The sequence below is a fragment of the Berghia stephanieae genome, chromosome 2 (assembly GCF_034508935.2).
Source record: "Berghia stephanieae isolate SIO BIC M18660-M18661 chromosome 2, UCSD_Bste_1.3, whole genome shotgun sequence".
NCBI classification, from domain to species: domain Eukaryota; kingdom Metazoa; phylum Mollusca; class Gastropoda; order Nudibranchia; family Aeolidiidae; genus Berghia; species Berghia stephanieae.
Window position 1 is genome coordinate 129,094,613 of NC_088361.1, and position 17,500 is coordinate 129,112,112.

General features: G+C 35.1%; 1 protein-coding gene across 9 annotated transcripts in view; it reads right to left on the reverse strand.

Moving 5' to 3' along the window:
- LOC144966611 (rhotekin-2-like) overlaps window positions 1–17,500 on the reverse strand; it is a 76,792-nt gene that overhangs the window by 48,154 nt on the left and 11,138 nt on the right. The window contains exon 1 of one of the 9 annotated variants that reach the window (XM_078903347.1): window positions 5,174–5,280. The exons of 1 other annotated variant lie outside the window; for it this stretch is intronic. The gene's annotated coding sequence lies outside the window, so the exon portion shown is untranslated. Of the gene's footprint in view, window positions 1–1,592; window positions 2,385–5,173; window positions 5,281–17,500 lie in introns of those variants that run through there. 7 more of the 9 variants (XM_078903335.1, XM_078903338.1, XM_078903341.1 and 4 more) reach the window with 7 other exon arrangements.

Below are 17,500 nucleotides of genomic sequence, written 5' to 3' on the forward strand. Positions count from 1 at the left end.
GTGTAGTCAACAACACGAAAAGCCAATTGAACAAACTTAGCCGTGGGGAGAGTGAGGAGGGGTGGAGTGAGGTAAAGGCGCTTCGACGACTGACAGCCATCCGGTTACTTATATTATGAATTGTCGCACAATAATTGCTTGATATGCGTCATAAAGACTGACAAACACGACAGGACTATTTATAATCATGTGTATATAAACCATAAATATTCATTCCGATACCTAGTGGGGTAAGAAATATTTAACATGAGTGGTCAACAGTTTGTGTGTGTGTGTGTGTGTGTGTATGTGTGTGTGTGTGTCAATATGAAGAGTTGCGAATCGCAGTAAGAAATGAATGGCGATGATATATTATTGCTATTAATCTAGAGCTGCTGCCGATTTTACAAAACTGGAGGTCTAAAAAGGAGGGAGGATAAGGAAGATGTGTGAGGAGTGTGTTAGGGAAAGGATTGGGGGGGGGGGGGGGGGGGGGGGGGGGAGTAAGAGAGAGAGATGGGAGGGAAAGGAGAGAGGAATAAAAAAGAATAGAAGAAGAAGAGGAGAAGGATAAAAAGATAAATAATCAAGAAAACAGATATAGATTGAAGAGGATAGTAACAGTAGGAGTCAAAAAGATAGATATTGAAAACAGATAATAGATTGAAGAAGATAGATAACAGATAGTAGTAATAGAGATAGATAAGACAGACAGATAATATATAGATAGTAGATAGATAGATAGATAGATAGATACAGACAGAACAATATATATATATAAGATAGATAGATAGATAGATAGATAGATAGATAGATAGATAGATAGATAGATAGATAGATAGATAGATATATTTAAGATAAGATTGATAGATAGACATAGATAGGTAGGTAGGTAGAGCCACTTTTAAGTAATATTTGCGCATAAATAAAGGGGAAAAGTATACATCTCAAGGGAAATTAGTAAAACCTAACAGTCATTTATTCGCGTGCCAAGCCTGTATACCCCTCTCACTAATCTGTGGTCTACCCTGCCTCTTACAAGAACAGGCATTTATAATAGGGTATCGAAAAAGAGAAAATCTAATGGTTTTCAACGGAAACTAACTCAAAAAAGAGATGTTTTACAAAAGAAAAACAAATGTCCTCTTCCAGAAAACAAAAATATAACACGCTCTTGCAGCCGACTGACAAATCATTGGTGTAAGATAAAGATCTAAAAGAGTGTGTATGAAACAGTGCCAGAAACACCCCCCCCCCCCCCCCCCCCCCCAAAAAAAAATAAATTAATCAGCCTGCCTCGACTGACCCAGTTAGTTTTTGGGACAGTTTTTCGCTCTGCTTTTTCTGATCTTTTTCTAGCACCAGATTGCCTTCCTGACGGCAAAGAATCCCACTCATTACCCGGACAAAACCGAGTTGTCTTACCCCGAAGACAAATAATGACAGAAAACCACGTTAAAAAGGGATCCCACATTAGAGATTCAATAACAGCCCAACTAGTATCACATTCATTACGACAGAACTCATTAACAGTTGACAACAAACCCTTAAATCGTAAATTTAATGGGGAGAATAAACAGAGTAAAATAATACACACATCAGAATCGGCTTACATCTTTTATATTACTACCTAGTGATATGATAAGTCTTACTACACTCATTTCCATAAAATAACATCTGTCGTCGGTCAAAAGGGTTGATAAAGGTATACAACTTTTGTATCCATAGTGCAAAGAAATCCACAGTAGCACATCAATAAACTGAAACAAGAGGTAGCTACGATTTCTCCTATCCGCCACACGTTATTATTGATACACAATACAACAGGAAAGCGAATCAATCTCAAGTCACACGATCTAATCCCAGATCAATTCAGGCGCGATTTTATCAAAGTAAAGCCGGCGCTTTGCACCCCGTGTCACTCACTAGCCGGCCGGCAAACTGATTTCTGTCGGTCCTTGTTTCTTCCTTTCCGATTCTCCACGACTTTGACAGGACTCAAACTAAATGCCGTACACAACAATTATCACACTGCCCTCGCTCAACTCAACTCTTCCGCCCCATACAAAGAAAAGCGACGATAACAGCTGTTGCTGCCGCCAAGGTTGGTCGTTCGACGTTCAAAGTTTCGATGACATTGACAGTAACGACAACGACATAGATGACGATGGCGATGATGATGAATAGGTTTGTCTAACTATCGGTTAGGTAGTTTGAGACATCCACCATAATAATTTAGTATTTTAGCCTTGCTAGCAAACCGGCCAAACGAGGGAGGCTTAGCTCTCCGGGGGTTTCAGTCATTGTAAAAAATACGAAGGTATGAATAGCCGCAATAAAGAATAAAAAGAACAAAAATTGTGAAAAGACGCCCCGAACAGTAACGCACAAGAAGTTATTGTCCCGTCACAGTTTAGTGTACATCTATTTTAATAATGGGAATATGAATTGTTAGGTGGTGACATGGGGTTATCATTGTAGGTAATTTGTAGACCGGAGACCAAATTACCGGATGGAATACTGCCCCATCCAACTCTCTCTCTCTCTCTCTCTCTCTCTCTCTCTCTCTCTCTCTCTCTCTCTCTCTTTCTCTCTCTCTCAGTACTCTTTCTCGTCTTTGGTTGTTAAAGATCCCACAAAGACACGAAATCAGACTATGGATTATAATAAATTTCAAAATAAGGAAGGAAGGAAAGAAAGAAGAAAAAAAAGAGGAGAGAGAGAGAGAGAGAGAGAGAGAGAGAGAGAGAGAGAGAGAAAGAGAGGGTGAAAGGGGGGGGGGTAGTCGGGATGTCTTTAGACAGAAAGACACAAAGAGAGAAAGAAAGAAAAATCACACTCCATATGAAGTCCTGGGTGCGAGTCACACTTCAAGCACTTGCGTTTATTGTCCTTGGGCAAAACCATCAACACCTAATTAGTTCAGTTGGACAACATGGGTGATTACTGTTGACATCAGACCTTTGATGGATTATTTGTATTCTCACGTGGAATGTCGCACGGGCAGGCGTGAGTTTATTAGTATTAGAGGTCTAATTTCCTTTTATGATAATGACTTGGTAAAGCACTCTGAGCATATTTAGAGGAAATTGCGCTAAATCAAAGCTCACTGTTTTTCAGGGCGAAGGGGCGAATGACGACATCCATCAATCATGTTATCATTAACGTGTGTGTATGTGTGAGTGTGTGTGTGCATGTATGTGTGTGTGAAAATAAGTTACTTTCCCCCTTTAACTTATTTTATTCTCTCTCTCTCTCTCTCTCTCTCTCTCTCTCTCTCTCTCTCTCTCTCTCTCTCTCTCTCTCTCCTCTCCCCCCCCCCCCCCCCCCCCCCCAAACTGTAATCGTATGTTATTCAGAATGATCTGTGTGCGTGATGACGATCCATTTGTATCCAGTGCTTGTTGTCACTAAATTACGTTGGTGTATCTAGGACACCTATTATTCATACCCCCCCCCCCCCCCCCCCAATCCTTTCATTTCCTTTCAAGATTATTGAAATAAATGCCTTTCGGTAATCAAATAAATATCCCATTTAGCGGTACTCAGCTTCTGTTTATACACGCGCGTGAGCTCGTATTTGTGTGTGTGTTTGTGTGTGTATGTGTGGGTGTGTGTGCTATTTTATATTATTCATTCATTTATGCATTCGTTTAGTTATTTATTTATTTATTCCTTCAATACTTTATTTTTATATATGTATTTATTTATTAACGCATCTATCTATTTACGTACGTATTCATTTAATGGTGGGGTCGTAATGGTTGTAGTTATTTGTGTATTTATGATATTCTAACGGTGTCTTCAACACTATAAAATCATAATTTGAACTCCATCTTTCGCTTTTCTCTGCCTGCCATATCCCATTGTCATACTTATCTCTTAAACTGTAATATCATGAATTAAAATGAAAATTCAGCTAAATCTTTTTATTCTTAATCCCAAATATTCATCCCCTGAGACTTTTTACAGGGTCTATTTCTAAAAAATACCGAGATTATCCAAGTGTCAGTCGCAGTTCAGCGCCGCAGAGTAACCAAAAAAGGACTAAGTTTCCTGCACGAGTAATCAAAGAAAACAAGAGACGCCGACAGCAAGGTCCGAACCCGGGTCTCCCGAGTGGAAGTGCAATGCCGTATCCATTCAGTCACAAAGTAGTTATCTCTTTATGGTACAGTTAACAGATAAATGAGTATGAGTCTCTTCGTAGTGCAACCCGACTGCAAAACCAGCAAGTTCAGCAAGGGAAGTAAAAGCACTCGTTGGAGAGTCTGCTAGTCACCACCAGCAAATAACAGGGGACAACGGAAATCAATGGTAGTCCACTGGGATATCGGAATGACGCCCGTTTTCCCTGCAAAGACAAGCAAACCCAATTTGCCTCACAGATTAGTCGTAATTACAGCCATTTGATCCCTTCCAGCCAGTCCGGCCACAAACAAATGGATTTGGTCGCTTGTGTGGTCAAAACTACAACGCCATAAAGGCATTTGGACGCGTGGACAATTCGTGAGAGATTGTTGTACTAATTTATTATAGTGTATGATTGATTAGCATGCCCAAAAAAAACAGAAGAACATACCACAAACTGAATATGGATATCGCAGATAAAAACACAACATTACTACGAATATGCACATGAGAAAATCCCTTCGATGAATTTCAATCAAAATTATACAGAATAATGTTGAAATGAACAAGTGTGTATGAAAGGTACCAGACAAAGCAAGAAAGAAAAATACAAAGAGAAGAAGAAAAAAATCCCAAAAAAGCACAGTGAATAAAGTTTACCTTCTTAACGAGTACTACTGCATTTACGCGATTTCCTTAATATAAGTCCAAAAGGTTGAAATCACATCTTCAACCACGAAGACACATAACAACTCAAAATCACAGGGTCGCTAAATCCACACAAAATATAGGCATAAGCAAAAGCTAGTGCAAACCATATAAAACTTTACTGATGAATTAATGGAATTAATTTCAATCAGAATATGAAAGAATTAATGCGATATAACTAGAGTGAGCTTATAAGAAATCTTGTAATGGATGAATCTACAAACATTATCAAAATAAATACAAACAGGTCATACAACCGCTTTATCTTAAGTATAGTCTTCATCCAAAATAGATGTACGAATAAGATGATCCAGATCTATTCCAAGTTTAAGGCTGAACTACTAAAAAATCAAACCTGATAAGTTTACTAAATCATGATTTAATTTAATTTATCTTCCTTCGATAAAGTATCCAAAACGAAATACACAGCAATTTCCAGCATAATTGTATCAGTCTCTATGGGCGTGAGTCAGGCAGGACGAAAAATAAGAAAAACATAGGTGGAACTAGTAAGTGAGCGAGTTGCTCTTCGCCAGATATTTGGCATCTAACCACATAATCGCCTATTATCAATCTGATCTCCTTCTCTATCCCTGTTACCACGCATAACAAAACGTAACATTTCCCATTACAAGCTGTAACTAGCACCTATCACTAGAGACTGGCAAGGCTAGACAGGATTACAAAAATATTATCACGCCAATCTTTCTTTTTTAGCATTTTTTTTAAATATTCACATTAGCACACTCATTAAAAAGCCTACCTGGTTATCAAGATAATTGAATATGAATGGCGGGATTTAATACTAATAATAATAACAACAACAACAACAACAATAATCATAATAATAATAATAATAATCATAATAAAAATAAGATAAATAAAAAAAAATAATAAAATAGTAAAAGAGAGATGAGAGAAGAAGAGAAGAGAAGATGTGATGATGATGATGATGATGATGATGATGATGATGATGATGATGATGATGATAATCTCTTCTAAAAATTAAGGGTTGGGGATCATCGAGCACAGAATTACTGGCAAATCTAAAAATTATAAAACTATTTTTTACAGACTGATATACGAGTAACTTGCATTTCAGTCTCTTTCTATCACCCGTTGACTCAAATTAATACTGTACCAAGAAAATCTGCTAGGTCGTAGTACTCAGTCCTAAATTGGCCGTTGGCTGTCATTGCGCATGCGAGTATTTTTTTTTCTTTGTTGGATTCGACATAAGGAAAAAAAAAATTAATTATATATTTAAAAAAACAAAACAATGACGTAATTTTAAACCTCTCTTGACCGTCTCAAGTAATAATAGTCTTTTTCTTTTTTTTTTTAATAGGGTTGGCTGTCAATTTTGTTCCGTAAAGCCACTGTTAAATTTCTATCATCGAGCGCAGAATTACTGGTAAATCTAAAAATGATAAAACTATTTTTTACAAAATGTTATACTAGTAACTTGCCAACCTTTCTTAAATTGAGAGTATTACCCTGTGATGAAATTCTATTACCCGTTGACTCAAAAAAAAAAAAAGAAAAAAAAAAAAGAGATTCGTCTCGACTGATTTTAAAAATAGTTATAGTTTTTCATCAGATATAGTAGTATAATAAGTATATATGAAGGCTGTGTTCGTATATATAGCTTTATTTTCTGCAATAATATTGGGTGTAGTTTAGTATAGTAGTAGTAGTAGTGTAGTAGTAGTAGTAGTAGTGTAGTAGTAGTAGTAGTAGTAGTGTAGTAGTAGTAGTAGTAGTAGTAGTATTGTAGTAGTAGTAGTAGAAGTAGTAGTAGTAGTAGTGAGTAGTAGTATAGTAGTAGTAGTAGTAAGTAGTAGTAGTAGTAGTAGTAGTAGTAGGTAGTAGTAGTAGTATAGTAGTAGTAGTAGTAGTAGCAGTAGTAGTAGAGTAGTAGTAGTAGTAGTAGTAGTAGTAGTAGTAGTAGTAAGAACAATAATAATAATAACCAAAACACAACTTTTTTTATTCTTCTCTCTGTTTTCCTATTATAAAGAAGGTCGCGACAATTTTTCAGTGTAACATATGTCCGACCCAGTCACCTGTGTGTTCTCAAAGGGCAAGAAGCGATGAATGCTAATAGCCTTATGGTGAATCACCTTTACTTTATTGAGAGATTGCAGATACGACTTGGGGACACAAGTTATTGTAAGATTAAGCAGTTTCCAATCAATACTACTCAAAATTCTTCTGTTACAGCAAACTAGAGATTCTTTACAAAATAATAATAAATAAAAAGATAGGTTCATTAACCATCGTTTATTCTTCACCGAATTATGACTCATCGTTCACATCATATTTCCTATCATATTACAATGGAGTCAATGCAGAATACCCTCCTTTTTGATGTGTTGCTAATAATTGTTAAAAGCTGTTACTGTTATGACAAGTAGCTACTGTAGACGGGCGAATCAAAGAGACATGCAGTCAGGATTTACTTAACAGACAATTTCATGGTTCTAAACTGTTGGTGAGAAGGGGAAGGTGGGGGTGGGGTGGTAAGGATCGTACTTTACGTCAATATTAATATATCATGAATTTGAGAATGTTTGTAACCAGTGCTCAATCCAACCTAACTCATTTGCATGCTTTATATTAAAAGCTAAACATTTTAAATGAAATGCCAGTCTTGCAATGGGAATAAGATATATCTCATACAATTAATAGCCTTCAACAGTCGTGACGTCACTTCCCTCGTAAAGACGCATAGTAACTTAGTAACTGGCTCTAAACTATCGGAACAATGGCGGACGCCCTCCGACGAGCATAAAATACATTCTGATCACATGGCATGAGAAAAAGTTCTAGCCAGGATGAAGAATAAAAAGTACCGATTTTCTTTGTTTAGAACCAAGCTGCTCGCTGCTGGGCGGACATGACATCAGACAATTGAATCATATTACTATAAGTTGGATGGTTAATTATTAAACTTCCAGTTTTAAGCGAACACGCCTATTCTGAAATGAACTATCTACATAAGTTTGCCCTCGTGTTAAAGCAGTGGAGTGATATCATCGTCTAAAAATAGAGTTAGAGTACCATCACCAAGGTCGTGAGTCATCGCACCTTAGTGACCTGACCTTTTCACTAAAGCCATGCATTGACGACTACACGGAAATGTAATTTAAACTACAGTGTCCAAGATTGGAATATTCGGATTTTGCACATAGCTATTACATAATGTATGTTTTAACTCCATAACGCTGGTCTTGAATTTCTTTTAGAATAAGTAAATTTGCCTTCTAATTAGCCTGGTTATAACCATAGACTAAATGGGTCTGTAAGTGAAAACAATAAATAACTCAGAACAGAGTGGAATCTGGGCTATCTATAGAAGTTACTGAGTAGAATAGAACCTCGATTGAAATGGGGGAAACAAATTGTTACAATTTGTTACATCCGTGCCAAGGACATATTTCAAACAAAATGGAAACTTGCATATTATGTCAACAAACTCTCATGTTTCCGGTCGATGCAAAGGTAAGAAGCTTTTCTTACCATATGAAAAATCCTTCATAAATAATAATAATAATAATAATAATAATATAAAAAATATAATAATAATATAATAATAATATAAGAATAATATAAAAATAATAATATATTAATAATTATAATAAAATAATAATAATAATAATAATATAATAATAATAGTAATAATAATAATCATGATGATGATGATGATGATGATGATGATGATTGTGATGATGATCGATGATCGATGATCGATGATGATGATGATGATGATGATGATGATGATGATGATGATAATAATAATAATAAAATTAATAAACATTTTTTAAAAGAAGAAATCGAGACAATGTAATGAATATTCATAACCAAGAAACAATCAGTCTTCCATGTTGTGCATTGAAAGATGCTCGAAAGAGAGATGGATGGATGGATGTTTGAATGGATGGATAATAGATAGATGGATAATGACACAAAACAGGAACACACACACACGCGTGCGCGCGCACACACACACACACACACACGATAAAGACCTAATGAGAGATGGTGAAAGAAAGAAAGAAAGAGAGAGAGAGAGAGAGAGAGAGAGAGAGAGAGAGAGAGAGAGAGAGAGAGAGAGAGAGAAAGAAAGAGAGAGAGAGAGAGATTTTAAAAAAAATAGAGAGAGAGAGAGAGAGAGAGAGAGAGAGAGAGAGAGAGAGAGAGAAGGGGGGAGGGGGTTGAAAACTTACCGATTTCGAAAGTTTGGATTTATCCATGGAATGTTTGGGTTTGTGGATCGATCAGACCAATCACACCGATTTATGATTTGTTTATTTACAGTTGTGTTCTATTCTAGTTGTACCGGCGATTCCGAATGAAGGTACACATCACTTAGTGAACAAATTATAATCACATTGGTAGTATGTATAACTGCACTTGCACATTGCTATCAACTCAAATTACACTGCCACAAACTCATCTCTTTCCATACGTCCTACTATCAAACCTCGGATATTATGATAATTTAAGTTTTCAGACCGCAAGAATAAATGCCAGTTCAAAGCAATACTGAAAAAAAAAAAAAAACAAAAAAAAAAAAAAAAGGAACAAAATTATCAGTTTAAAATGCAAAAGAAAAATTCTGATCAGAACTTTACCTGGATATTATTTATTATGCCCACTCGTAAAAAGTCAAACAATTTCAAGAAAATTTGAGTAACGTGAAAGACTTAAATTCTAATCGGTTTTGTCTACTGATGCTATGAGTTTATCTGAAAATAAAATAAAAACTCATAACATCCGCCAGCCGGATATAACGCATCGACACACAAAACAATGTGAAACCTTAAACGTTTAGTCTGATTAATAAAATTTTGTGAGAAATTTATTGCTCATATAAAAGGCTGGCATAAAACAATGCGGAAGACCCGAGTGACGTCAAATTCGTTCTATCTCTAGAGCCCCCTTTCAAAATATCACAGTAAAAAAGTTCTAAAGCAATTGTGATCCGGGGAATGAGTTGACATTGTAGGCGTGGGTTACTGTATCAAGGTGAAAATTCTCTACATCACGTTACCAATATCTCGCATGAAGAAAAGAAAAACAGTTAATTACAAAATTCCATCGTTTGACTGGTAACGTCTCTCTCTCGTCTTATCATAGAATTAAATGTATGATTATCTCAGCACATTACCGATTTATCCCACTGCGTTAGATCTAATTAATTTAAAACACATCACGATGACTGGTGATTTATGAATATGCTTTGTTGGCTTTCAATGTATTAAAGTCTCAACCAAAAACTAGGTGCCTAAATGAGTCTTTCTCTCCATTAAAGTCCCAGCTGATGAAAATGATCCCTGTTTTATAAGACAGCAAACAGATAATTTTATATTCAATTTTTGTTCTTATACTCGCAGATTAGAAGTGGCTGCATATAATTCACACGTAAGAGTAGATTATGGTGAGATAAGTCTATCTAGATCCCGTCCAATTTAACGGAAGTTTTCTTATTATTTGTGACGCGTTTCCTGGGGAATTTAATGTAAATGTTGCTGCTCGAAGAAATAAATAACAATGTGAAATTGAATGAAAGCTTCAATTTAATTACGAAAACAAATAAAAAGGATGTTTCAGGTTTCCCCTTTATCAACAAAACAGGATGAATGAAACACTACAGAGGAATGGGATATTTGTACATAGCCGTTAACTCTTAGACGTAAGTGACAAAACTACAGACAAGAAATGAATAACTGATAAGCTTTGTAGGAACTTGCCATTACAGCTCAATAAACGTTCAGTCTTAACCAGTTTACTGCCGTACTTTGGAAAGACGAGTATTTAAAAATTTAGCCAGAAAACTCGTCCTTCAAATATCGATCAATATAGCCTAAAAGACCCTCATCTTGGCGAAAGCCCTAAAACCTGGGACTCTGCGAAGAGTTTCTGCCATATATATAAAATGAAATTTAATTCTAAAAAAACAAAAAGGAGGGGGGGGGGGGGAATCTGTATCAACTTAAAACGTATAATTCCTACTCCTATTCATGTGAATCTCTACTTTATAATGCAGTAAATTATATAAAGCGCAGCCTAATGAGGTCATAGATCCATTTCTTGTCAAACAACAAAATAAGCATTTTCACATATTTTCTTCTAAAAAATTGCCTTCAAAATACGTGAAACTGGTGAAGGAAAAAACAACAGAAATTGTTCAAATTTGGTCGCATAAAAACATTTGTGTCCAGACGAAATCTGTATACGAGACAGGTCTGGAGAGATATTATCTATTGGTAAATTATAATGTCGAATAATTTACAACGATACGGAAAGGAACAGAGATTACCACTAACTTCTACATATTATAACTTCTGCTTTTGTTTTTGTTAAATTATTATTTCAAATTGCATAACTTGGATAAAAGTGTGAAGTCTCGACTTAAATTAATTCTTGACAAGGAAATAGGTCATGTTCAGATTAAAAGGTCTATTGTGATATAAACCTTAGATGAGTTTGACGCAAGTAGGTCACATGCCTTGTATTACATTATTATCTTGTCTGTCGTGGGGCTGAGGGTTGAGGTTAGTAATGTCAACTGTCAACTTACTTCGACACCGCATCATTGTTTATATCATATAAAGGAAACAGACCCTTACAAATAACAAGTGGTGTGACCTCTAATTGTCAATAAACAATTTAATGAATATAAAAGAAAAACACGTTCTCGAGTTCAATTTTTCCCCCCTGATATATTGTATCAAACATGGCAGTCGAAACGTCAGCTTAGTCGAATTTTCATGACAGACTATATTAATATTATTAATTTTTCCAAGATAATACTGGGATTTTAAGTGCTTTCACTCGCGATCACACTCGTCGTGAAGCTTTCTTCTGTCAGACGTGAAGTGAACTCTTCTAATTTTAACACTATTCTGAATTATTAGGGCGGTCATACAATAATATTCGTTATTATAATGATACATTTCATTGTCATCATCTTTTGGATTCACACATTTATCTTATAATTATAAGAAGTTGTAAAAAACGTGTTTTATGAACTGAAGTTACAATATTTCTTTTCAGCTCTTACTAGGAACATGTTAATAAACTAACACATTTTTGGTTAGAGAAAACATAATTATACACCTACTCGATGGAACTACCACTAACTTGTGCTGCTGAAATGCATTTTTTTAAGAAAAAGGAGCAGAATCTTAGACCGATACGCTCTCAATTATTCATTTCTGCTAATTCGCATTTAGGCAAATATTTTCTAATTTTTAACATACCTAATTATGAGAGATGAAGCACAGTATTTTACCTCTTCAAAGAATAAAATGTTATGAGTTTATGTCATGGAATTTCACTTTCAAGTTTTTAAAATGTTGCTTCAAAAAATGGCGTTAAAGAAACAAACAAACACCCCCCCCCCCCCCCAGCTCCAATATTTTTTTAAAATCAACAAAATTGTGAACCATGAAATCGTCAGTTTTTCAAAATAGGATCTGTGTGTAAATTTTCCGATTTTTAGACTTAGAATGAATAAAAGTGCTGACACGTTCGCTCGAGTGTCTACTCCGATATACAATTCTGGTACCACATATTCTGAACGCTGGCATCTGTCCAGTGAGGGAGTCAATATGACCAATACTAAGAGCTGAACGAAACCACTTATAATACACAGCTTCCAGGCTGTCCGATTCCTCAATGGAAGATGGCATAGTTTCAGAGGGGGAGATAATATTATACTCAATCAATGAAGTGATAAAAGTAGTCTTTATTGATTTCAGACGAAACTTTCGAGCAGAGAGACGTGGATATGTAACAATCGGAGTTCACGCGTAAGGGTTACTAATTGTAAATAAATATTTCAAGTGTAAAGAATAAGAGTAATTAAATCAATGATCAATTGAGGGCGCATCCTATGCAAGCTGTGATGTCTGTGATGATGATGATTATCATCATCATCATCGTCATGTTATTGTTGATGACGATGATGGTGATTACGATAAGGATGTTATTCGTGTGCATGTGTGCGCGTACGTAAATATGTCAATAATATATTATGTCATGCATTTTCTTCATAATAGTGTATTGCTATGTAACCAAATGACAAATTGCCACTATTTTCAGAACAATAAAGACATATTATTATTATTATTATTATTATTATTATTATTATTATATATTAATTATATATATTATAAATATAATATTTTAAATATAATTTCATAAGTAGAGAGATGCAATAGAAAAACACATGTAAGCAACCACTGCAGCTAAATCAATAAATCCATCTTTTTAAAAATCAGCAGCATTTATGAGTTCAAATCACGATAATCTTGCTCACAGTGATAAAGCCGGAGATAATGCGTAAACACGAATTTCCTCCTATCGTGAAAAGAACACAAAAGCGATAGAGTAGGACGACGTCAGCGATGGATCCATCATCTAATGCAATGTGTGCACATAAATCGCCTTTAAGTCCTTACATAAGAATGAGAGAACGTGCTGAGTCAACAGTTGCATGACAAATGGAGCAAGAGTAAAGATATACGTTATGAAAACGGGATCTTGCTCAAATTGCACACAACAATAACAAATAGGCATATTGAGTTCTAGCAAATTGACTCTAAAGACACATTTCAAAATAAAATATAAGATGAATACATTGAAATACAAAATTCACTACACGTTTCGAAAACTGTTTTGACAAGAATTGGTTGCATTATCGATTTTTTTTTATTAGCTGCTGTCATAGACAATATTATCATTACAGACACCGGCACCACGAAAATCTATTACATTCTTATTAAATAACTCGCTCTCAGATATGAAATGCCAAAATGCCGTGCACACGGACTGGAAATGTTGTCATTATAATAATAGCCTTGCCTTAAATAAGAGTGGCAGTAGACACAAATTGCGTTACCATTCTCTGGCTACCACAAGTAACACCACAACTCAACCGACAACAACAACAAATGAGAAATTGAGCGACGACGACGAATTATGCTTGCAACCACTGACTAGCGGTGGTGCCATTCATTCCATTCTCCCATTGACGAGTCTCTGAGTTGTTTAGTAGTTTGTACATTGCGTGCATGAAAAAATTCTGGCATCGGTTCCAGCAGCACTTTGCAAAAGGAACAGGCACAGTTAGTGTGTCATAAAGCCGTGTGTGCGTCGTGTGTGTTTGTAGTGTGCGTGTGTTGACAACGTGAAATGGTGAGCAAGAAGTGGTGGGTAAAGGACGCGGATGCTATTTCTACACTGGGAGAGAATGGGAGGAGAAAAAAAATCAATCACCACAAAAACGACTGAGATACGATAGGACCCGCAGCACGCATTGGCAGCTAAAGACACGGGGGATAGGATCGAGAGAGCAGACCGTCATCCGCGTCTGTTTCAAGAATAAAGTAGGTAAAGCAATAAAGACAAGTTAACACGCAACATCCCCCCCCCCCCCTCTCCCATAAAAAAAGGGAGGGGGTTACTGTAAGATGTTTTGACAAAATTTTGAAACATAATCATAATATAGTTTTGTATGTTAAATAAATAAATAAATAAATAAATAAATAAATAGCGCACTTATATCGCGTTTATCTTTGGTTTTTATCACAACAGTCGGATTGCTTTTCAGTGTACATTGCTACTTCTCCGGTGGGCCCACGCACATGCAACAAATACAACCCAAAATTTAGCATTTTATAGCAAAGGCAGGGAAATATTATGTGTAAAAATTTTTCCTATCGACCCAACGTCGACAAATACCGAAACAGGGTTTCGGATTCGGAACGTGCGTTTATTGCGGCCAAATCAAAGTTGGAGTCTTTCCAATTCACTAACAACGAACCAAGTAAATGAGTGGCGCGCTAACTTCCATAATCAAGTTTAGTTGTGAGTCCTTTTCGTTTATTTTTTGTTTGTTTCATCATTTTCTTTTTTTTCTTTCTAATTGTTTCTTTAATATATCTATATCTAAATGAAGTTGGCTGATTTGTGACTATTTCTTGAAAAGGAATACGCCCATAGATTTGTTCAGAAACTGTGTTGCGCACTCTAAACGTGCATGATTTTCATGACCTAAATTCTGCAGAAGAATACAAACTTTTAAGTTAAATCAAAATAAAATCTGATTAATTAGAATTTGATAAAATCAACTTCATTGCGAATATTATATTACGCAAACAAATAAACAGAAGAAACAAGTTTAAAAAATTGTGCTCAAGACTGATGATGATGATGATGATGATGATGATGATGATGATGATGATGATGATGATGATGATGATGATGTCTACAACAGCAATGATGACATGGCAGTACTCACCAGCGTCCAGACGACACTTTGTCCGTGGCTTATTGGTGCCATCTTACACCGCATGAAAATCAGCAATAAATCCAAATAATATTGTAGACAATCACACGTTTGATTCTAGTGTTATTTCAATGGACAAGATAAACTAAAGTAACACGTAGTACAAAACCAAAGATGACCACTGTAGCGTCCTCAAAAGTGCATCCGTGTTCTTGACAAAGATATATCTCTTTTCGGTGACACAATGTCACTGCTATTTAAACCGCAATGAATGATGAATATATCAACACAATTGCCATATTGTCAATTGTTAATCTCCCTCTCTTTCTGTACTTATCATTATTATTTCTATTATTATGACGCATTATAACAACAACAACAATAATAATAATAATAATAATAATAATAATAATAATAATAATAATAATAATTATATATTATTATTATTATTATTATTATTATTATTATTATTATTATTATTATTATTTTATTATTATTATTATTATTATTATTATTATTATTATTATTATTATTATTATTATTATTATCATTATTATTATTATTATTATCATTATTATTATTATTATTATTTGTTTTGATTCAGTTACCGACTTATGGGATTAACATATGTTTTTCATCACCCCACGAAGCACATCTTATTAGTCTATATTATATTATGCAACGGCAAATCAAATCAAATGATAGACCCGTGCTCAAACAATGTTAACTAACGGGTGTTACAAGCCCCAAGGGTTACATAAATAAATAACTTAGCTATCACTATCACGCATCCTTTTCAACCGCCATTCTTTACTAAAATAACGAAAGAGTTAATGTGAAAATTCGTTTATAGTTAAAAGTTTTGAAAACAATACGACTGAGCATTCGACAAGCACGAGACCGATTTGAAATGTCAAAAGACAAAACCGAGCAATGCTCTAAAATAGTAAGTATGACTGAATTTCTAACAATCCATTATCATGTCCAGTATCTATCTTTGTAGGTATAACGGTGAGATATATTAATTCGTTTAATTCCAAAAAAATGTGAAAACAATATGCCTGAGCAATAGTTAAGACCGAATTGAAATGGCAAGGGACCAAAAGCGAGCAGTGCTCTACCACAGTTTGACTGAATTCTTACAATTCATTTGTTTTTTCATTAATTTCTAGTTATATTTTTGAAAACATTATAATGCTTTTTGTTTGTTTGTTTTTTACAACGATTGCTGTCCTGGTCAAAACAGCAAGGCATGTTGTCAGGTTACCATAAAATCGAGCCCGGTATATAAATGGCTGAGCTAGCAGTTTACTTTGCCTAATACTAATGGGCTATGCCTATCATGATTTGCTTTTTGGATACATAGTCTCCATCCTCACTATTTTTAACAGTGGTGTGCGATTTGATTTGTACTCCCATTCCAGAGAGGCAACATGACATAAACCTGGTCCTGACACTGCAGTGTTGTAAATAATACGAAGGAAAGAAACTCAAATTGCAAATAAGGAAACGTAATTACAGACAAGCTTTATTTAAGCACTTCTTCAAATAATAGCTTTGTCAAACGCGTCACCCATAAGGCGCTTAAAACTTTGCCAAGAAAAAGAGCTCAATTGATGCTATGTGTAAAAGTAAACATACTCATAACATCCGCCAACATACAAAACTATGTGTAACTTTTAACGTTTATAGTCTGACTGATATTGAAGCTTTGCGTTTAGTTTTAAAAAAACATAACATCCGTCAGCCAGATATAACGTAGCAACACACAATACAATGTGTAACCTTCAGCGTTTATGGTCTGACTAACAAAATTCAATGAGAACTACTCAAAAAAAATGGCTGGCCAAAGAGAACCAACAAAGAGCTTAGTGACATCAATTTCGTTCTATCTATAAATTAGTGAGAACTAATCGTTTAAATGGGTGTCTAAAATCAATAACAAAGACTTGAGTGACGTAAATTTTGTTCCATCCATAAACCATATTATACACCTCTCATTTTATTTTTCATCAATGTTCTCATCTTAATAATTGATGTTTGCAGCACTTTCTGTTTATAATAAAGCCAACTTCTCGCGTGCGTGTGAAAAGACAGGATCATGAAAAGACGCTGCAACTTCGGGAGTTGAAAAGTAATTATGGGAAAACAAAACATTCATTATCTTTAAAGTGAAACCTGCTGACAACATTGCATGGCCCTATCCATGGATAAGATGTAAAATGTTTTAAAGAACTTCACCCAAGTCTCTTATAAATAATGAACACATGATTTGTGATGCTAATGCTTTGTCTCAAATCATGCGGCAATAGAAAAAAATCGAGGAAAAGTTTTATTCTTTTAAAAAACGGGATCAAAACATCACCACAAATTATAAATATG